Below are 24,212 nucleotides of genomic sequence, written 5' to 3'. Positions count from 1 at the left end.
ATCCTTCATTGCTGCTTGGTTTAGTCTTGACAGAACTTCTCAATTCCTAATTAAATAAATGCTCAAATTATACGTTTTTTTGGTTTCATGGTAGGCAAGGTTCCTCGATCTTTAACGAAAGAAATCGACATTTGCGTGGCTTTGTAAATACCAATTTGTGTCAGGGTTGCATCAATAAAGACACAACCCTGACGCAAAATATTTGTGAAGCTGGGTCAAAATTTTGCGGAATTTACACATTGCAAGCGGAAACACTGTGGAATATTTCCTTTGCCCACTGTTTGCACCTGGTTTCATTTGGTGCTACAATTTCACGAAAAGACACATTCTGGTACTTTGATACATCTGTTTTGGTTTTGGGTGAAATCCTATCAGTGTTTTCTCCGCTACTACCTCTTTACACCCTCTCTTAAATTCATAATCAAGGGTCTGGTTTGGAGACAAATAGGCTTTCTGGGGCACAGCTGACTTGAAGCTGCTCTTTAGGCCTCATTTACAAGGCGCAGGGCGGCGCAGCAAGTGTCTTGCCACCCCGTGCCACCAGGAAAGGTCAGAAATGTGCCATATTTACAAATTGCCGCCATGCACCAACACAGGTACCCTTTCACCATGGTTCAAGGGTGCCTGCAATGTAGGATGATTGTTTTTGTGCAGGAAAGAATGCCTTCCTGCACAAAAACAACCAGAAGAGGAGTTTTCCTCTTTCAATGTGTGCTGCAAAATGAAGCACAAAAACAAAGAGAAAAAAACGCGAAGAAATAAAGATATTTCTCCCCATTGTGTCACCCTCCGCCACCCCTGAGGTGATGTAGGAATCAGACGCATTCCCAGATTTGTAAATCTGGGAAAGCAGCAGAACCCTTCAGGTTCCGCGGGTGTTGCATGGGAACACCCCAAGCACACCCAAGAAATGTGTCTTTCAGGCAGTGTTATGCATGAAAGGGGCCGATAATTACATGAGCAGTAAAAGCAGTGCAAGGTAGCTTAGTGTGGCCTTGTAGATATGCTCTTGCAGACCGCACTACCAGAGCATAAAAAATGATGCTCTGGTGGTGCGCTGTGCCACTAGGGCCTGTAAATTATGCCCAAAGTTTAGTAAGTCCGCCCATTCTGCTCAATGAAGAAAATATATTGCTGTGTATCAGTATTTGCATTAGAAAACGCTTTTTTCATAATTTCAACAATAAAAACCTATGTAGCTGCAAATCACCTTTATGTATTTTTATCCTATCCATACATTTAACCTATCACTCACTCCATGTTGTCACAAGATTGCTGATTTTACACCGGTCCGAGTGAGTAGAGGGGTGAAAAAAACTGTAATTTCATGTAAGTATTGCAGGTGCAAACAACACTCTGGCTATTACTATAAGTAATCTGCACATTCCTGTGGTAATGGGCTCCTAGGGCTTTCCTCTAGGAGCCCTAGACATGACCTAGAATGGATTACAGCTGTGGGATTCCCCTTCTGTGCTGGTGAACTCGTAGATTCTCATCCCACCACCTTCTCAGGAGTATCCACTGCTCAAGCCCTCTCTTAATGATCATTCCAGTGTCCCCTGAACAATGGAGCACCGCAGAATTCACTAACTAGTTGGAAAAAAACAGTTTCCATGTTTGTGGCCAAGCATATGTTTCTCTGACACTAAAAAACAATAACTTTCTGCTTTCTCAAAGTGATCATATTTTATACAACTCTGAGAAAAACAATGGCGTCCACGCTTCTCTAAATGTTATATTCGTCTCTAAATAGTAAAGTCATATATTAATCGTTAAGGATAATTTAGAATAACCTTCCCTTAACAACCACAGAGTCTTGGCACTATTGAGGGATAACAGATATATATTGTTACCTAGCTCAATGACACTCGTTTTATAGACTGCAGACAGATGAGCTTACCCCTAGTGAGGCAAGGAAAATGAGGTTTGCCTACAACCGCAGACCCTCATTACGAGAGGCCCAAAAATTCTGATTGGTCTGGTAACAAAGGCCCTACTGACTCCAAAAAAAACACTTGAACTTTGATGCACTTTAACAAACTTTTCACTTTATTTAGATGTATTCACTGTTATCACCCGTTTTTTGTTGTCAGTAACAGCCACTGATTTTTCAGTGCCATCATATATTATTATACTTCATATGAAATGGCACACAATAAGGAAAGATATATGCAAATTATCACATCAGTGAGAACCTAAGTTAATCACCGGAAGCCAATCATTACTTTTATCTAGATTTCTTTCCACAGTTTATTGTTATTTCACACAATCCTACCCTTTACTCTATAAACGATGACACACACAAAGTACAATGCAAACTATACATCAACATATAAAGAATATAATATAAAGTATGCATCAACATATCAAAACATATATGTATACCGACAAAATACTATTAACAAAAATGTCCAGAAAAAACATCTTATGTAGCCTCTGCCTAGTTATTTGTCTAGTGGTCATACCATCACCAAAACCACATATTACCCAGAAAGTCGTGAGGGTTTAAGAATTAATTTGTGGAACACACCTAACACTGCTTACCAAGTTTCACTCTAGACTTCTCTGTAACTGGAGTGTGAGTGGGAGCATCTCCCTGTAGTCACACGCTGATATATAAAATAGAGACATGTACCACAACAGCACATTCAGTTAAATACTTGTCTTCTTGTACCATTAAATTCGCCAAATACTAAATGTGTTTCTGCCCAACTCCAGCTAGCAACTCGTGGATGCCAAAAAATCATAAACCCAGTGTATTTAAGGTTCTCCTCAGGACAAACAACTGTATGACAGTGTGGGATAACCTCACATGTACTGGTTCCCGTATTTTTGGTCAACATTCTGGGCGTCTTCTTCAGAATCATATGGCTCTGTCCATTTTTTAACATGTCAGCCGAAGGTATAATCATATCCAACTATAATGAAAGAGAGAGAGATGGATGACTGGGCCACGTCAAGGTTATTATGCCTTAAAGATTTTAGAGATCATTCTCAATCGCTTCTTAGATGCTTTTTCCGTTACTTAGTGAAAAATGGCATACTCACACCATCTTGTGCCCTGACAATTGGGGCTAGCAAGGGATGTTTTTTTACTGACCAAATCTCTGGAAATTGAATTGAAACACGGAGACTAACGTTTTTTTCCAATTAAACATCAGTTTGACCTACAGCATTCTGAAATGGACTTATCCTCCCAATGCAGGAATAGCCTACATATGCTTTTGCCTCCCTTAAATAACTAATTCAAGGTGGGCTATATGCAGTCTCTCCGCTCCCCAGTCATGCCCTGTACTGCACTGATATGTTGCTGATTCTCTAGCCTCTGTATGTTCTGTATTATATATCCCGGCTGCCGTCCAAATCTAGAGGCCAAGCAACTAGTGAGTTGCATAATTTAGCAGAGGCTGCACAAGCCTATCTCATTCTCTGACTGTCACTTCCGTCCACCCAACTCACCTGTAGGTCGGTCCTGTTCATGTGAGATTCAGGACCTGATTTAAGAAAAGTGTCACTGCACCACTTTTCTGGCGCCCCTTACCGCCCCCCTAACGCCACCATGTGTGCACCTTATCTAAGATATGGCTCACCATGGCGGTAGTTAGGGGAACTAATTTTGATGTTAGTTCAGAGCTTTGCAGGATTAGAGTAAAAAATGTTGACGCTAATCCTGCAAAGCCCATTGAAAACAATTGCATGCCTCCTTTTAACGTAAGGCTTTGAAAGGAGCAGGCGTTAAAAGTGCAGAAACAAATAACGCAAAGAAATCTCTTACATTTCTTTGCACCATTGTTTGGCCCCCATAATGGGGGAACGCCTCCTTTGCATGCAGTATGCCTGGTGCAGGCATAATGTAGCGCAAAGGCTTACAAAGTGGAGCAATGCGTACATTGGGCCACTTTGTAAATTTGGAGCTGCAATTTTGGCCTTGTTGGGCCACATTAGCATAAAAATTACTCTAATGTGGCGTAAGGATGCGCTAGGGGCTCTTAAATCTGCCCCTCAGAATTCTTAGGTTCTGTATCTCTCATATCTGTATATTTATCTCTCGTACACACCTCCTGCCATTACCTCCATTGCTAGATCCTTTGGCTTACCATGCATTACTTGCTGTACAAAACATGCTGTTGGATCATGACTGCCTCTAGAGTAAGAATATTTTAGGTAGTATTTAGAGCATCACCATCAGTGGGTGGCAGATTTCCCAGGAAACATCATTTGCTTCACCATTTTTAATGGCGGGTGCATCAAGATGCTATATTTTCTAAGGTGCCACAAAATCTTGCAGGACCTGACCCGGACAGTCTCACTTTTTGAATCATGTGGTGGGGGGGACAGTTAATTTAAGAGTTGTAGGTTATTTTAATGTAAAAGGGAAAACTCATTTCCAGTGTAGGAAAACATACATACTAAAAGCGAAGTCTAAGTGCACGTAGGGGGGTTAGCTGAGCAGGAAAGGGATTAGCGAACTATGTGGCTGAGCAGTGAAGAAACAGCACTGTTCTAGGTCCACACATGACTACTTGCTCTAGTTTAGATTTTTTCAATGGATTCTGGGACTTGAAGGTGGAGTTATTCTATTATAAAACAAGTACTACAAGTCCCAGAATCTAAAGAAAAAAATGGAACTGGAACATCTACCGACCTTGGAAACTTGGAAGCTATGCACTCACATAGCATAGTTCACACACTGAGTTCGTAAAATATGCCTGTTAGAAACCACTGAAGAGTTGTCTTTCCTACTGAGCATGTGAAGTGTGAATGTGATTGTATGCAGAAGGTCATTGCCGCTGATGCACTGGATTCCAGATCTCTGGAGGTACTTCAGTTGGGAGGCTGGGGAGGAAGCTGAACAATATATCTGTGTTCAAGAAGGAAAGGATTGGGCAATCATATATACATGAGGCAGAGAAGACCCAGAGGACCCTAGAGAGAAGTGGCCCTATCCTGGAGGATTGGTGAGATCATTGGGAACCCAACGCCTGAGTAATCTGGCAGTAGGCCAGGTCTGTCACTGATGGGTTGATTTGTGAGGGTCACATGTGCCAGAGCATGCAAGAGAGCCATGCAGAGAGTGGAGTAGATTCACCAGCACCTGGACACATTGAATCTTGCTTATCCAATATATGGGTGGCATACTGTGAGTTGTCATCATTAGTGATACCAACCTTTGTTGAATTTGGAGGTGGGCGGAAATGTGAGTGGGGACCCTACTTGAGTTCCTTGGAGTGGGACTTGTGCACAGCCACTGGCAGAGGCCTCATTCTTTCAGGAAGGTAATTCTAGACATTACCCATTATGTAGGTGGACCACTTCAAGGCTCAGAAGGGACTGACCTCACACTTTATTGGATGCTCTCTTTGCCACTTCACCTTTTATTGTGCTATCACCCTTGAGGAGGGCAGTAGAGAGGAGGTTCCAATGGCCATATGAATATGTAAACACAAGGCTGGCATGCAAGGTACTCAGTGTGCATGTAGTCTGGCATTGAGCCAGAAGTATGGCCCCCGTGTTGCTGTGTAGGTGTATTGCACCAGTGTGAAACTTGTATAAAGGGGTTCATGTACCCCAATCATCAGGTGGAGACAGCCATTATATGCATTCTAACAATGTTGTACATTTCCCCACATCACATGTTCCACCTCAGACCACGACATGCACCAATTCCCTTACTGATTAGCACCAAACCCCAAAATGCAGCCTGAGGAGGGGTAATTATCAAAAAAGAGTAGAAATCAGAGCTACACTTGGCACTATGGCCCATATTTATACTTTTTGCCGCAAAACTGCACTAAGGCAGTTTTGGGGCAAAAAGATTAGCACCGGCTTGCGTCATTCCACAGCACCAGCGGGCGCCATATTTAAGGAATGGCGCAAGGCGGTGCTAAGCTTGGGCTAGCATTAAGAAAAATGACGCTAGCAGGGTGGGGTGGCGGTATGGGAATAGGAGGTTGTGCATCTGGAAACAACCAAAGGCTGGTTAGTAGCACAACAAAATGCTGCTAACCAGCCTTGCGCCATTTCCAGACACACAACCATCCTAAAACATGACTCCTGTCTTAGAAAAGACAGGAGTCATGCCCACCACTCCAACGGCCAGCACAGGGGACCAATGTCCCCTGGGCATGGCCACTGCACCCTGTGCCACACAGGGGCCCCAAGTTGGGGCCCCCAATGGCACTGAAAATAAATACTTACCCTACTTACCTGGCATTGGGGGCCCCTATCCTCTGGTGCCCCTCTGGTGTGGGTGGGGGTGTTCCTGGGGCTCGGGGTGGGCACCTGTGGGCCCATTCCATGGTGTTTGACCATGGAAATGGGTCCACAGGTCCCCTAACGACTGGTCTGATCCAGGTGTTAAATGATAACGCTAAGCAAGCTTAGCGACATAATTTGGGGCTGCATCCCACCCATGCATAATTTTTGCACGGGGATAAATATGGAGCTATGGGGATAGCCCCATTTTTTGGATGATAACGCCTACCTTGCATCTCAATGAAGCAAGGCAGATTCACGCATCCAAAAAATGGTGCAAACTCCAATATTTTGACCCTCGACATGTCTAGCGTCAAAATATAAATATAGAGTTAAGTTTGCACTGCATTGCTTAAAAAGTTTTTACAAATGCGGTGCAAACAGAGTATAAATATGCCCCTATGTGTACTTAGAGAATCTAAAAGCAAACGTCGTAGCTCTTGAGAAAATCCAGCAACTAAGCACCTTAAATGTTCATTCCATTAAACAGCTTAGATCTCTCTTTCAAATGGGTATCACTGCATGATTTCTACATTTTTCATTGGACCTTATTCACGGAAGCCACCTCAAAGGTGCTAGTTCACTTTCGGCAGAAGATTGGAACAGACATGTTGCTTTACCTTTTACTAATACTTCAGCGTATGAAGTGATGGGCACTGACTGTACTACTGCCATCCATGACCATGGCTGGCTAAGAAACCTGTAACGTGCGCTGGGTTAAAGGAACTCCTTAGTTGAAAGAAAACGCAGAAAGAGAACGTCATGATGAATGTAGATATATTTATTTGAGTTTAGATGAATCCAGGAGCCCACGACCAGTTAAACATCGGTGGATAGGCAAACTGCTGGTAACTGAGCCAGGGTTCTAGGTTGTCCAGCGAATGTTCCAAAGATCGTGGTGACACAATACATAGTAAACAGAACACTACACTACAGAGGAATTAGAGAATACTACACTCCCATTGTGCATGCTGATAGTAGTGACAGCAACGTTTGTGCCCTTAAGTATGGGTGTAAATGCTGTATTGTGCCAGCAACTGATAGATCCCCTCCCCCCTTTGATGACCCTTCCCGCACCAAAGAAGTTGGGAAACTTTGACTACAAGTAGCTCAGTGTGATTTCAGTTACATTCAGTATATCATTCTGTACATCCTTCTGGTGCCAATGTAATTCAATTAAGCAGATAAAATAACCAATGCAGTGGCTACTCGTGTGCACGTAGTTCTCATGCTAGTCGGTCCACAACTTTCCAAGATGACAGCCTCTAAAACTCCATGAATTATGGTCAGGCAGCAGAAATGACAACTATGCCTCATATCAACTGTTCCTGCTACCTTGACTCCTGATTCTTATTTTCTGGGCTTTTTAGACGAATTCAACGCGTTATAAGTCCCAATTATCCTAAAATAGCTACAGTTTAAATTATGTTTTACTCTTGAATGAAGAGTAGATATACATGCACTGGCAAAGATGTTGGCAGCTGTTAAATCAGGAAAATCTGCTGCTAAAAAAATTGCAGTTTAACATCTGGTTATAGCTTTAGGAAATCGAATTGCTATAGCAAAAAAGATGCAATCATCTCTTCTCCTAAAGTGCGCCCGGCTTCTAAAGGCTGACTACTGCAATATCACTCCATAACTCACTTATCAACCATCTATGGCATTCCAGTAGTCATTGGAATGTAAATCATTAACTCACAAGTGAATTTCAAAGTCAGTATGAATTGTTCCACTGCTGTGGCAACATTTTTGTGTGTGTCGGGCAGACCTGCACGTTTTTTCATAAGTGATTGTCTTCGTTGTTTGTCCACAGCATTGCACTCGAGTGCAAAAAAATGAAAATTAATTTCCATCAGTTTTGCTGATTGCCTACACACATGAAACAATGAGATGCTCTGAAATTTCAGATTCATTTAGAGATTGGCAGGTAGCCCACTGTGTCAGCCTGTTTGTCGAAATACAGAGCAACATATCTAAAATTCCCACTCTGTTGGCAGGGATTGTTTTGCCTATGCTAAATGTTAGGCAGGAGACCAGTTTGCTTGGCCCGTATACATTTTTTTCTAAAAACAAAAAACCCTCCCATAATAGTGTTTTTCTGAGAAACTGAAAAACAATGAGCCTGGAGTCTGGGCATTTTTGTCCTGTGCAGAGGGCCCAGTGTTCATTTTCGCTACTGGCCACGAGGCACAGAAAATCCGAGCAGGAACTCAGGGATCTCAGTTTGAAAGGCAAATGCCCGTGTGGCAAATGGGCTGCAACCAGGGATTTTTGTGCCAAAAGAAGCAATAGTTGCACTATGAGTTGTTCTCCCACCTTAGGAGAGGTCAAGGGAACAGTGGGTTTGGTGGGCGGAAGCCCCACAAATTTAAAGGTTAAGCCAGCTCTGAAAAATCATAACTAACATCTTAGTTTAAAAAGGTATTATACGCAGTTTTGCAACAGAGCCAAAGAGACCAAATTCAAGTTGTGCTGTTTTCGATATTACCCTCATAAGGAAAAGAGAAAATACACCTGCCACACGCTAAAATTTAAAATGACCTTATATTGAGATTATATTCATCCCGCTGATGATTTTCTAATTATGTATCTGTTAGCAGGTCAGTCCTTATTATCAATGCTAATATCACGTAGGTTAATCTCAAAACCATATGGTATACATACACAAACAACAACGGTTGACCTAATTCTCTATAGAATCTCAATTTAGCTAGTGCATTGGCTATCAAACATTCTCATTCTCAAGATCACAGTACAAATCAACAAGAATAACTGCACATTTGAAATGACATACATTTAGGTTCAGCCAATGGATAACATCAACTCCTTTGGTAATTAATCTGTTAGCATTTTCAGTGTTGCCCTCCCTGCCGTCAGGTTAGAATAGCATGTTTGGGCTTAATGCAAAACAGTTTTAGTCAAACTTTAATTTGGAAAACATCTAACTATGGCTCTATCAAAATAGTGGTTGGTACCGAGAAACAATGACTGTAACCTACAACAAAAACAACAGCATTTTACCTCTCCTCATATGGATCAGCAAGCTGCGATTCGCTTCATCAGTTGGACATCAGTCTGGTATTTTTCAGCAAAAGGACAATGAAAGGGATTGGTTCAGACACAGGGGCCTTTACGCAATCTGAACCATTAAAGCAATCTCTAAGGGCAGCATCAAATTATTTAGCCATCAAGCTTCAAAGTTAAAGTTAAGAAATAAAGTCATCAGGAACTTCTCAACTCCCAAAACAGAATAGAATGAGTGCGAAAAATGGGAATGAGAAGAATGCCCCCTTTGCCTCTGTGCAGCCGGGCTAAGTTAAAATCATTTAAAGAACTTTCGGCATTACTATTGGTCAGAAAATCATATATTTACAAGTAGTCCAATAGAAATAAACACTCAAATCTAGGATCTAATTAACTGTCTTATACATGCTGATGATTGGCTCCTCTTCTCCTGTTCCCATTGTCAGGTAACATTTTTGTATCCACCTGTACTCGAGCTAGTGCATCCATTGTTAGCTCCTGGGAACATCGCTGTGTCATGCATCTAGTTAACAAAGTAACAACAACTAATACAAGATATTCTAACAGGCGGTTCTCATGAGAAAGTTAAAGACATCTGCTAGTGTATGGTCAACCCAGTGTGCACAATGCATGAATTGATTTCTTTAGACAAACATTCTCACTCTTAAACTGTAGTTCTCCATGCTGGCACGGTTTCCTCCTTAAACAATTAGATGAATAATTGTGCCCTTCGAGGAGCTTGGGATGGTTTCAAGCTCCACCGCACAATTAAAGACAGCAACCAACCTCTCTGCCCAGAAACCTGGGTTTGTTTTATATAAGGCATTTGGGATCCCATTTGGGATGCACACTCATATGGCATAAATAGCAAGAGGTCTGAGCACAAGGATTCCAAGAACTCAGGCCCCACTGGTACAGCTGATACACTGGCACAGCTCAGGTTCCACTGGTAACAATCCCTAGTTCTAACAGTCACACCTTTGCACGGTGCAGGGGGCAGGGGAGAATAGGTACTGGATGTGGTTAAGGACCCATCATGTGCCTGGAAACTGCCTGGTGGTACCAAAGGCCATGCCAACACAGCTAACACTGCAGGCAACAGAGGCTCAGCACATGGCCCTACTCCTTGTGCCTGTAGTGTACAGTCACAAACCATTACCAAGTGGATTCTTTGAACAGAGGTCAAAGTCTATAGTTACAAAAAGAAAAGTAAATCACTAAAAATTCTTATGGGTGTTTACTCCAATTGCCACATAATATGTGTTAAACAAAACCCACACAGAATTCTCTAAAATAAAAGTTGAATTAACATTAACTTTGTTTAAGATGTGCTGTGGCTGTTAGCTTAGATCTTAAAACAACAGGCATTACAAAGTTCCCCTTAAAACTTTAGTCGAAGGAAGGTTTTGGTTCAAATGCGACTCAAATTAGTTTTCATAAGCTACAAAACATCCACCACCAAAGCATTGCTTGTTACCCCAGCTGTGATAGCACAGATGATATCAGAAGTGGATTGCATAATTGATAAAAACTGATGACATTATCTGTCACTGTACCACTTATACCACTGATGGTATATCATTATGATCAAAGTAGCGTAATATGGAAATATGGATGTCCTCACAGTGGATTCAGACAGAAACAGGTCACCAAATGTCAATAGGGATGTCTTATGTGATATTAAAAGTGGTTCTAGCCAGTGAGCAAAAAGGGGTCTTTAGCCATAGCTTGGACCCAGTCCACCTACCCCAGAAAAAGCAGGACACAAAGTATTGATGAGGTCTCATGTCCACCCCGCTAAACATTCCATATCCAAAGGGATCTGAGAGTAGGCGAGACCTCCAATCATCTGAATCTGCTTGGTACATTCCTTAGCCATACTAAGCATGGTAAGGTTTAGAACAAGGTATTTTAAAATGTACTATGTCCAGTGTCTCTTTCCCATTGTCCACTTTGAAAGATCAGCTCCCTTTCCCAAAGGGTGCCACATTTGGCCAAGACTTCTGTCCAGTCTCCCTGCTTCCAGACCTAAGGGATAATGCCTTTAGCTCTGCTCAATCGGTTGTCACTAGAGGGCTTGGGCTTCAGCCATACCCTCAGAGATGTCTTAATGCATGAGAAAAGTGAGCAATTGCCCAGGGCCGCCTCCTTCCAAGGGCCCCTGTGAAAGTGCACCTTTTCTCTAATTTGCTTTTGTCTATATCTCTATCGCAACATTCAACTTATGCTTCAATTTTGTTAGACATCAATCGGCATGATTTAGCTGAAAATGGGTAATACAATTCAAAGTTGTTCCAGAAAGGGTCCCCCAAAACATTTCTTGCATGGGCCCCCTAAATCCTTAAAACAACACTGCATACCCTGTGCCCAGTTCTCTTCCTCCGGGAGCCTGTAAGTGATGTTTTTTTGCCACACTCATCACTCTGGATGATGGGTGTGGAATTAGGTCACTGATTCCCTGATTGTTCATGGGCCTCTGAGGCAGGTTGGTCAAGCCATGCAGGTGTATAAACCTGAACTGTTCACTACACCATTTTTGATAGCAAGGGCCAGTCGGAGGGGCATAGTGGTTTTGGTGTGACCCTTTTTTTGATATTCATGAGCTGGGTAATCTGATTTGCGAGTTCAGTAAATTTTTACCATGGTATGTTGGAGAGGTAGATTAAAATGTATATATGTTTCCTCTTTAGGAATTGTGTTGTACAAACTGCCTACAGACTGACGGGAAAATGTGTCAGCCAGTCAGATATGCAATTTTTTGTGAACTGCTTCATAAACCAAACTTTCCTTATGGAATTATAACGTATTATGACTGTCTCAAAAACTGTTGTGCAGGTGCCCCCAAACTACAAAACAATTAAAGCCCTTCATTCATGTAAGGTTTGGGGGGATTCTGTCTATTTATTTTTGGTGTGCAAATAATGAGTTGAGGTTTTAAACAGGAAACAATAATGTTGATATCCCCTTATGTGACATTTCCCCCTTGACCTCCCTGCACAAACATTTGGTGGGAGATTTTCTTACGCCCCTTAGAGTCCCCCTAACACAACCAGGGAAGCACTGTATTAAAATACCATGGCCGTAGTTAGGGTGACTAGCGTCATAATTTTTTATGCTAGTCTGGCGCTTTGTAGGATTAGCGTAAAAAATTATTACGCTAATCCTGCAAAGCACCAAAAGGCCCATTGTATTCAATGGGAGCCTCTGTTTAACGTCTGCACTTAGCAGGGATTAAAAAATGCTGATAAAAATGGCGCAAAGGAATCCCATAGATACCTTTGCTCCAAGTTAATGCCCCATCCTAGCATCAGAATGCCCCCTTGCATACATTATGCCTGGCACAAGCATAATGTGGCGCAAGGTGTTACAAAGTGGTGCAATGCAAGCATTGTGCCACTTTGTAAATATGGCACAGCGTTTTTGGCCTCTGTTGGAATTGGGGTCGTTGGATGGCAGTCAGGTTGCCCCCTGTCCAAGCGACGACCCGCACTCTAGTCAGGGTAAAGGAGAATCACCCTCAGCTAACCCACGCTCACCCCTTGGTAGCTTGGCACAAGCAGTCAGGCTTAACTTCAGAGTGCAAGGGGTAAAGTATTTGTACCAAAACACACAGTAACTTAATGAAAATACTACAAAATGACACAACACAGGTTTAGAAAAATAGAAAATATTTATCTTAACAAAACAAAAACAAAATGACAAAAATCCACAAACAGAAGTCAAGTTGTTAATTAAAAAGCAAAAAGAGTCTCAAATCCTTAAGAAAACAGGTAAAACACTGTTAGCGCTGAAAAGTACCTGGGTAGCGTCAAAATAACACACATGGGAGAGTGTGCGTCGAAAAAGGTAAGCAGTGCATCGATTTCTCACCTGCAAGATAGACCGTGCGTCATTTCTCCTTCTCCGGTCGGGTCGGCATGCATCGCTTTTCCTTCCGGCAGAGGAGCGATGCGTCGATCCGGGCAGCACTTAGTTCCGGGCAGGCGTTGCATTGTTTTTCCGTGCCCAGCAAGGTTTGCGCTGAAAATCCTGCTGCACGTATCAGCATAACCACGCAATGTGGGTTGTGATGTTAACAGCCTCCTTCAGCAGGTGTTTCACAAGGTTCTTCCAGCTCCGTGCGTTGATTTTCCAGCCGCGATGCCGCTGGAGCATCGATTTCTGCAGCGCAGCTGGCAGTGCATCGTTTTTCAGCCTCGTCTCAGAAGGTGCGTCAAATTTTTCCCCGCACAGCGGTTTGTGCAAGTATTTCGAGTCTTAGTCTACCAGCTTCACCTTCCAAGGCCCCAGGAACTGTATAGGGCACTACTTGGCAGGGCAGGAGTCTCAGCAGAGAGTCTAGGTGCTGGCAGGGGAACTCTTTGATGTCCCTGAGACTTCAACAACAGGAGGCAAGCTCAGTCCAGTCTTTGTCCTCTTGCACAGGCAGAAGCAGCAACTGCAGGATAGCTCCCTAAAGCACAGTCTCAGGCAGGGCAGCACTTCTCCTCAGCTCTTCAGCTCTTCTCCAGGCAGAGGTTCCTCTTGATGTCCAGAAGTGATCTAAAGTCTGTGGTTTTGGGTGCCTTTCTTATACCCATTTTGGCCCTTGAAGTAGGCTTACTTCAAAGGAAAGTCTCTCTTGTTTGTGAAATCCTGCCTTGCCCAGGCCAGGCCCCAGACACACACCAGTGGGTTGGAGACTGCATTGTGTGAGGGCAGGCACAGGCCTTTCAGGTGTAAGTGACCACTCTTCCCCTCACTCCTAGAACAGATGGGTCATCAGGATATGCAGGCTACACCCCAGCTCCCTTTGTGTCACTGTCTAGAGAGAGGTGCAAACAGCCCAACTGTCAAACTGACCCAGACAGGGAATCCACAAACAACCTGAGTCACAGGATGGGTTAAGCAAGAAAATGCTCACTTTCTAAAAGTGGCATTTTCAAACACACAATCTTAAAACCAACTTTACTAAAAGATGTATTTTTAATTTGTGAACCCAAACTCCACATGTCTATCTGCTCCCAAAGGGAATCTACGCTTTACTCATTTTTAAAAGTAGCCCCCATGTTAACATATGAGAGAGATAAGCCTTGCAACAGTGAAAACCGAATTAGGCAGTATTTCACTGTCAGGACATATAAAACACATTAGTATATGTCATACCTTAAACATATACTGCACCCTTCCCATGGGGCTTCCTATGGCCTAATGTATGGGTGTCTTACATGGAAGAAAAGGAAGGTTAAGGCCTGGCAAGTGGGTACACTTGCCAAGTCGAATTGGCAGTTTAAAACTGCACACACACAGACACGGCAGTGGCAGGTCTAAGCCATGTTTACAGAGCTACTAATGTGGGTGGCACAACCAGTGCCCACTAGTAGCATTCGATTTACAGCCCTGGGCACCTCTAGTGCACTGTACTAGGGACTTACCAGTATATAACATATATGCCAGTCATGGAAAGCCAATTACATACACATTTTATACAGGAGCACTTTCACTTTAGCACTGGATAGCAGTGATAAGGTGCACAGAGTAACAAAAACAGCAAAAACAGAGTCCTGCACACGTCCTTAGTTCTCATCGCTAAGGCGTAAGAATCTGGACAGACCATCAGCATTGGTGTGTTCTGTGCCAGGGTGGTGTTCCACCGTAAAGTCCATCCCCTGTAGGGAAATGGACCACCTCAACAGTTTTGGATTATCACCCCTCATCTGCATTAACCATCTGAAGTGTCTGTGGTCAGTCTGAACCCGGAAGTGAGCCCCAAACAAGTAGGTTCTTAGCTTCTTCAGTGCCCAGACCACAGCAAAAGCTTCATGTTCTATGGCACTCCACTTTTGTTTCCTGGGAAGTAAACTCCTGCTAATGAAGGATACAGGTTGATCTAGGCCCTCTTCATTAAGCTGTGAGAGTACTGCTCCTATACCATGCTCTGGGGTGTCTATTTGCACAACAAACTCCTTGGAGTAGTCTGTGCACATGGCAGCCCTCAGGACATCAAAAGCCGTCTGGCAAACTCAGTCCAGATCACCTTACTGGGCTGCTCCTTGGAGGTCAACTCAATCAAGGGAGCAACAATTGTGTCATACCTCTTGTCAAACCTCCTATAGTATCCTGTGAGACCTAAAAAGGCTCTCACCTCAGTCTGGGTCTTGGGAGGCTCCCAAGCCGAAATGGTGTCAATTGTTGGCTGTAGGGGTGCCACCTGGCCACTCCCTACCTGGTGTCCTAAGAACACCACAGAACCCTGCCCTATTTGGCACTTGCTTGCCTTAATAGTGAGTCCTGCCTTTTGTGGGGCCTCCAACACTTTACAGAGGTGTTGCAAATGTTCGTCCCATGTGGAACTGAAGACAGCAATGTCATCCAGGTAGACGGCACTGAACTCATCCAGCCCAGCCAACACCTGGTTGACCAACCTCTGAAAGGTGGTATGGGCATTTTTAATCTCTCAAATGGCATCACCTTAGACTGTAAGTGCCCTTCTGGGGTAGAAAATACAGACCTCTCCATGGTCTCCCCCCAGTCAAGGCAATCTGCCAATACCCAGACGTTAAATCAAGCGTGCAGAGGTATTTGTCAGCTCCCAACCGATCTATGAGCTCATCAGCTTGGGGGATGGGGTGCGTGTCAGTTTTAGTGACTGCATTGAGACCCCGGTAGTTCACACAGAACTGGATTTCTGGGGTGGCACCAGGAGCAGCAGCCTTTGGGACCAAAGCCACAGGGCTGGCCCAAAGACTGTTCAATGGTCAATACCCACTATGGTTAACATCTTAGATACCTCATCATTGATGCTAGCCTTGACCTTGTCAGTCACCCTATAAACCTTTTGTTTAATGGGTGTACTGTCCCCATTGTCCACATCTTGTGTGCACAAGTGTGGACTCCTGGAATCGAGGAAAACAGTGAAGCGAACACCTGGTGACTGTCCCTCTCCTGCTCTGCAGTCAGGGACGGGGAGAGGTTCACTCCCTCTACAGACCCATCTTTTTCTCCTGCAGATAGGAGGTGAGGAAGAGGCTCACTCTCCTCCTCTACCCCGTCATCTGTCGCTAGGAGCATGGACAACTCTGTCCGCTCAAAGTGTCGCTTGAGCCGGTTAACATGCAGGACCCTTAAAGGGTTCCTGGGAGTCTGCAAGTTCACCAGGTAGGCGACCTCACTCTTGTGCTCCACCACCCCAAATGGCCCAGTCCACTTGTCCTGGAGCGCCCTGGGCTCCACTGGTGCCATCAGCCACACTTTTTGTCCAGGTTGAAACTCAACCAGAGAGGCATTCTGGTTATACCAGTGTTTCATGTCCTCCTGGCTTGCTTCTAGGTTTTCCTGTGTGAGGCTCCTGAAGCGGGCAGTCTGGTTTCTCAGAGCCAGCATGAAACTAAATACATACTGGGGGGGGTTTACTAGGAGCTTTTTCGAAAGCCTCCTTGACCAGACTTAAAGGTCCCCTCACAGGGTTGCCATAAATCAGCTCAAAAGGACTAAAGCCTGTAAGCGAACACAAGACATGGCAAGAGAACGTCCCACTTCCGCCTCAAGGGCTCTGACAGGCCCATATGCCTACTTTTCAAGGTCTGGTTGAATCTCTCAAGCAGACCATTACTTTGGGGGTGGTAAGGTGTGGTGAACTTATGTGTTACCCCACACACCTTCCACAGAGACGTCATATGAGTAGATATGAAGTTGGTACCCCTATCAGATACTACTTACTTGGGGAACCCCATGTAGGTAAAAACTCCCATCAGGGCATGGCCCACCACAGGGGCAGTGATTGATCTTAAAGGAATGGGGTCTGGGTACCAGGTGGCATGGTCCACCAAGTCCAGGATAAACTTGTAGCCCATGGCTGTCTTGGGATCAAGAGGCCCCACAATGTCAATACCAACCCTTTCAAAGGTGGTATTGACAACAGGAAAAGGTTGAGGGAACCCCTACATTTCCCCCCACTCTTGCCACTTGCCTGACAAGTTGGGCAAGACCTGCTATGACCATCCGAGTGCCTGCACATTTGGGGCCAATAGAAGTGGGTGACATGCTGCCCCAAATGACCAGCACATCATGAGCCAGACACAGTAGGAAGGCTCTGAAGCACTGGGGGACCATCAGAACACGGGCTGACCCAGGCTCAGGTACCTTAGGCTCGCTATATAGGAGGCCATCCTCCCAGTAAATCAGATGTGCTCCAGGCTCCTTGCCAGACGCCTGGTCTACAGCCTGCTACCGCAAACCCTCCAGAGTACAGTATGACTTCTGTGCCTCACAGAATGCTTCCCTGGTGTGCCCCCCTTCCTGCTGCCACTTTGACAACTCAGGGACCTCACCCAGTTCAGCCACCTGTTCCCCTGTAGGATCCAGGGCCTCCCCCTCAGGTTCAGCCTCCTCCTGGACCGTGGGAACTTCTGGGGCCGGTTTCCCATGCCCCTTGCCTTTCCTCCTTCTGGCTTCTGGGCCACTCTTTCAGGCACCAGGATCTCCTGATCACCCTGACGGGCTGCCATGAGTAGTGTCAAAATAACACGCACAGGCGAGTGTGCGTCGAAAAAGGTAAGTGTGTGTTGATTTCTCACCCGCAAGCAAGACCGTGAGTCATTTCTCCTTCTCCGGTCGGGCCGGTGTGCGTCGTTTTTCCTCCCCGCAGGGGAGTGATGCGTCAATCCGGGCAGCACTCGATTCTGGGCAGGTGTTGCATAGTTTTTCTGCACCCAGCATGGTTTGCGTCGAAAATCCTGCCTCACGGTATCAGAAAAACAGCGCAATGTGGGCTGCGATGTAAACAGCCTCCGTCAGCGGGTGTTGCGCACCGTTCTTCCAACTCCATGCATCAATTTTCCAACCGTGATGCCGGTGGATCGTCGATTTCTGCTACGAAGCCGGCAGCGTGGTGTTTTTTAGGCACGTCTTGGAAGGTGCGTCAAATTTTTCCTGCATGGCAGTCTGTGTGTGGATTTTCGGTCTGCCAGCCTCACCTTTCAAGGCCCCAGGAACTGGATAGGGCACCACTTGGCAGGCCAGGGCTCTCAGCAGAGAGTCCAGGTGATGGCAGGAGAAGTCTTTGATGACAGTGAGACTTCAACAACAGGAGGCAAGCTAAGGACAAGCCCTTGGAGATTTCTCCACAAGCAGGAAGGCACACAAAGTACAGTCTTTGTCCTCTTGCACAGGCAGAAGCAGCAACTGCAGGATAGCTCCACAAAACACAGTCTCAGGCAGGGCACCTCTAATGCACTGTACTAGGGACTCACCAGTTAATCAAATATGCCAATCATGGAAAGCCAATTACAAACACATTTTATACAGGAGCACTTGCACTTTAGCACTGGATAGCAGTGGTAAGGTGCCCAGCGTAACAAAAGCAGCAAAAACAGAGTCCAGCACACATCAACCACCTGGGAAACAGAGGCAAAAGTTAGGGGAGACCATACCAAGGATGAAAAGTCTAACCGCCACATTGGGCCACATTTGCGTAAAACAAATGACGCAAATGTGGCTCAAGGAGGTGCCAGGGGCTCTTAAATATGCCTCTTTCTACATAATATCTGTGTGAGCAACAAATGTTAAGATTTTTTTTATGTGCAGATCTGCAGATTTGTCAAAGAAGCATAACATACCTCTGATGAAAAACATGTTTTTCAAACGGAAGCATATATATGCATAAATACAGATTTATTCATAAATATGCATATCCACTCATGCGTAACAAATAGACAGACGCACGGAGTGCAATATGTGCTTACTACAATTGTTGGGAGTGAGGAGCGGACACAACTGGGTAATGAAGCCCACGCTCACCTCACCTCCATAAAGATGGCCCTTTCCCCTCTCAACAATGTTAATAAGGGGCATATTACATTCAGTGGATCTGTATACACGGTTTATGTCACCCTGTTTTATCATATGAAGAAGCTGAAAAGACAGTTATTTAACCAGAACCAGGATGCAAGGGGTTAGATGCATGCCCTAAGATTAGTGATGTAACTCTTGACTATTATCAGAGTTGTTTTCTTCCTAAAGAAGAATCAAAATTCAGTGATTCAGTAAGCTTTGTTTTTCTCGTCAATAACACCATATTGTGGTAATAACATGGGATTTGAACTTTACCATTTATTAATCAGCGGGTTAATGTGCGTTTATGACTGCACTTGCTATAATTAAGGTGATATTCAGCAACCCTTATTTCCACTGGTGTGCATAAATATGTATTCACACAGACAGGGTGACATAGACAGCTTAAGGCCCATTTTTAAAGCATTTTCTAAAAGTTTTTGAAGCGTTATTTGAAGAATGCTTCTCCTGAGACACAGTGTGGCATTCAGAAACAGAAATGATACAGCAATGAACTGAGATCAAAGGTAGCCTCGCCTCTGGCAGCGCTGTGTGCATGACATATTAAGAGCACCCCTGATGATGGAAGACAAGAATCTCTGACAGATAGAAGACAAGAATATGTGACAGATGCGAAGGACCCATGTTGTGTGATGAGTTTAACATGGAAGATGGCGGTGAATTTGATGCTTTCTTAACTGGCGTCCCATTGAAACTGCTTTGTCCCAAGGACGCAAACTCTTAAGCAGAGACAGCTGTATTTTCAGTTAATGTTTTAGAGAGCAGGATCCAACAAATCAGACATAAAGACAGTTTGGCTGCTGAAAGGCGCTAAAACTCAAGCAGAGGCGCTACTGACCGCTTAAACAGTCTGTGATTTTGAGGAAAATGTAGGTGAGAAACGTGATTCGGATAAACCTACAAACATCCAAGGCAAATCATCCGCATTCAGCATCCAAGGCAAAAACAAAATGGTCTGCTCGCCCATTCACAGTGCTTAAATTGAGCCACTGGTCACCACTCATTATTGAGGACTGTTACTTACTTTTCCTCATCAGCAAGAGAGGATAAACATACACAAACGTGGAAAAAAACTAGGAAGAGAAAGACGGAAAAAACATTGCAAAGGGAGAAATCAGGAACCTGTGCGAGTGAGATAAAGGGGCAGGGAGTGTCTGGCAACTGATAAACGAGGCCTGAGGTGATTTCAGGAGGGCATAGCCTTGGTAATCAGTGTAGTGACATTAAATAGTGTCAGTGTGGGGCTTCTGGGAGAGCCACTTACTATTTTACAAATCAAGCACTTCTTATCCGCTCTGCTCTCAGTGCTTTCATCACGTCAGTCAGTGTACCATCTGGTTGCCTACTTCGAATGTGAAAGGTGACAAACTTATGTTGCATCTCAACACTGTGTTGCACTATTGACCTACATATAGCTCAAGATCATAATAATTGTAGGAAATTGATTTACTGATTGGGGGGTGGGAAATCCTACTTAAGCAGCAACCACAATTCTTGTCAGGGTGAAGCACAAGCAAACCCCAAAATAACTTGTGTTCAACCCTCTCCTATCTTGGCACAAAAGCTGTCAGGCTTAACTTGGAGGTAATGTGTAAAGTAGTTTTGCAACACTTCAAACTGTAATAAAATGAAAACACAACACAACAAAAATCAAAAAACCAAGTCAGTAAAATATAGTAAATTTTAATATAATATTTATTTCCGAAACAACAAAAATCCAATCAGTACAACAGGAGATATGCAATTTGAAAGAATTAAGGTATGTATAGAACCTAGGCCCATATTTATACTTTTTTAGTGCCATATTTGCGTCATTTTTTGACACAAAAGCGGCCCAAGCTTACAAAATACAATTGTATTTTGTATGTTTGCACCGCTTTTGCGACAAAAAAAGGACACAAATGTGGTGCTAAAAAAGTATAAATATGGGCCCAAGAAGCACAAAGAGCCACTTGCGGTTATCTGGTTATGCAACACTGGGTGAAAGGCACAAGTTCAGGCCAACCATGATGGAGCACAGGCTGATAGAGGGCTCCGTGAGGAGCAGGGAGAGACCCGAGGATGGTAGTCGCTGTAGTGCTAAGTGCAGGCAGGTGTCACGGATGGTCATTACTATCACACAAAGATCCTGCTGGGTGTTGTTGACGGTTGTTGTGGGGATTTGTGCTGGAAGGGACAGCTGGCTGTTGATGTTGCAGTGCAAAGCGTAGATCTTGCATTCCAGACCGTCACTGGTGGTTGCTGTGGTAAAAAGAGTCAGGTACACCAGAGCTTCTCACCGACGGGTGGCAAGCTCTTGGTAAATGCAGGGTCATTCGCAGTAGCAAAAATCCCAAAACATAAGGACTTCTCCTTTCTTTGAAGGGGGAGCTCAACTGATGCCACATTATGGGTTTACAGGACCTGAGAGGCACCACTTGGGGATCAATAATTCTCTCCAGCAGACGCCAACGGGGCTCAGGCAGGTCCAGTTACAGGACCAAGCAACAAGTCAGCTGGGCAGATGCAGGGAGGCCTCTGGACTTTATTTCTCTGTAGATCAGAATAGGAGGTCAGTCAGCTGACTCTTGGAGTCACTTCAGTTTGGGGTGAAGAATGCAGGTCCATTCTTCCTTCTCAATAGGTAGGCGGCAGGGCAGCAGAGTAGCAGCCCTTGCAGCAGAGAAGCACAGCAGTCTGTCTTCTATAGTATCCACAAGTCCCAGGCATGTTGAAGAGTTGGGTCGGAGGGTCCAATATTTGTACTTGGTGCTAGTATTGAAGTAGGAGATGGTTCTGGACGTTTCCTCCTCCAGAGATGTCGGGAATTTTGGGCCTCTCTGCCCTAGCCCCAACTTGTCTGGATATACAAAAGACTAGTGTCAAACCCTTTGTTAGTGTACTGAGTCAGATGCTTTGTAATGTGCAAGTGTGATAGGTGACAGCTCTGTCCCCCTATCAAGTCGGAGGTGGCCCATCTTGCTAACACCTATTCTCCCTTTGTCTTACTGTCTGAAACAATATGCAATGTACTCACAAAAGGCACAGCGGTTAGTTTTTTGGCTCACCTTCTCCCATAGCGGTATTCCCTCGTGACCAGATAAACCCAGTTTTATGGACGGAAAGGCATCACCTACTTGTCCATGACATGCTTCACCACCAGCTAGTCTTCTCCATCATGTTAGGACAATGCCAACATGGTGGTCTCAATGTTTTACTAAAAAAGGGAGATCAGGATGAAGTAATTCTGGTCATTCTAGGGTTCCAGATAGTGAAAATAAAACTACCTCTGTGTAAACCCAGAATATATTCTTTATTCAGAGGGTGTGCAGAATTTAAAAAAAGGTTTTCCATTAAAATTGGGTTGTTTTGAGATCCAATATCTCAACACACCCACCAAATGCCAACATGTTTCGGCCTCCGTTGGGATACCTCCTCTGATAAGAAACCCCAGGAGGAGATTCCAGGGCCTTCGTCAGGGCATAGAACAGTAACCTACAGCCAAATAAATAACTTCCATACCTTTTGTGAGTATATTGTTAGGCAAGGAAGCAGTAGAGCAGTTATTTTTCCTTTCTCTCTTTATTGTGTGGATCAGCAATACACAAATTAGCAACTGCCGCTACACCTAATCATGTGATCCATCGTACAGGCACTAAATGGTTGGGACAAGAAAATGCCATTTATTTTACAGAGACTGGTTATACATAGTACCACTTTACTAGGCACTTAGAAGTAAATAAAATGTGCTAGTAGGGTGTAATGCAATTTTACCATATTTAAGGGAGAGAGCACAAGCACTTTAGCATAGGTTAGCACTGGTAAAGTGCTCAGAATAAACAAAAGCCAACAAAAACAGGTTCAGAAAACAGAAGGCTGAAGGCAAAAAGTTTGGGGGTTATCCTGAAGAGAGAGCCACATTCAGTGATATATTATTGGAACAACAGTCTCTCAAAAAAAACATATGAACAACAATTTTAATGAAGATCACAGTGAACCTTAAGTGTGTCAAATAGACCCTATATAAACAATGTTTTCAAAATTAAATCCACAGAACTTGTTTGTGTGGGTCATAACACCAACAAACTTAAAGCGAAACAATTCACACAGAGACACAGGCATCTTAGTGTCACAAATTTCACTTTACAAAGAGAAAATACAGAGACTCAGGCAACTGAGTGTGACAAATTTCACTTTACACATGAAGTCACAATTTATGAAGTGCTGCTGTTCACAATCACAATATCAGTCATAGACAAAACCAAAGTCAGGCTACTGAGGTCCACGATATTTCAATCCCTAAACAATCATGCGGGGGGCGTGGCCAAGATGGCGGTGTGAGCGGACGCGTTGGTCCGAGCTGGGCCTTCTGGGGGGAACCCCATATAGGAGAAAGAGGAGACAGAGCGGACCAGAGGGCTTGGCGGTTGATCGGAGCTGGTGCTGAGGTCCCTGAGAGGCGCAGTGAACCTGTGCCGCAGTCCAGCGTTGCGGGCGGCACGCAAGGGCCTTATCCAGAGCAGAAGTGAGCAGGGCTGCGAGGAGGCCCACGGACTGTCCTGCTACGGAAGGCTGGTGACCTCAGTGAAGGTCTGAGGCCCGGAAGACGTGGCCTACAGCGACACTGTGAAGAGACCAGTCTGGGATATTCGAGCACCTGCAGTTAGTGGGCAGAGGGGGTGGCGACCTCCAAGCCTAAGCGGGACCGGACGGTGCGAGATATGCTGACCGGGGGCGCCAGGTGCAAGGAGGGGCTACGGAGGAGCCGCCGACCATGAGGACTCTGGAGACAAGAAGGGAGTTGACAGAAGACGAGGCAGCTCCAGTTACTAACGGCTTTCTTACCTCCTTGTTCGACTCACTCAGGGACGACCTCCAGGAACTCCCCAAAGACATATCTCATGAGGTGAAGGAGTTAAGAGTTGAGCTTTCATCCTTGGGTGAGCGGATGACGCAGGTCGAGGATGGTGAAATTGCCCGTGGAGAGGAAGTGGCGGACCTGCAACAGGAGGACCTACAGATGACGGTGGAGGACCTGGAGAACCGGTCGCGCAAACATAACATTCGCATCAGAGGAGTGTCGAGCGGGGCTGAGAAGGAGGACATTGGAGACTTTGTGGTGG

This window comes from Pleurodeles waltl, chromosome 6 (assembly GCF_031143425.1).
Source record: "Pleurodeles waltl isolate 20211129_DDA chromosome 6, aPleWal1.hap1.20221129, whole genome shotgun sequence".
Taxonomy (NCBI): Eukaryota; Metazoa; Chordata; class Amphibia; order Caudata; family Salamandridae; genus Pleurodeles; species Pleurodeles waltl.
Note: the sequence above shows the minus strand (reverse complement) of the source record.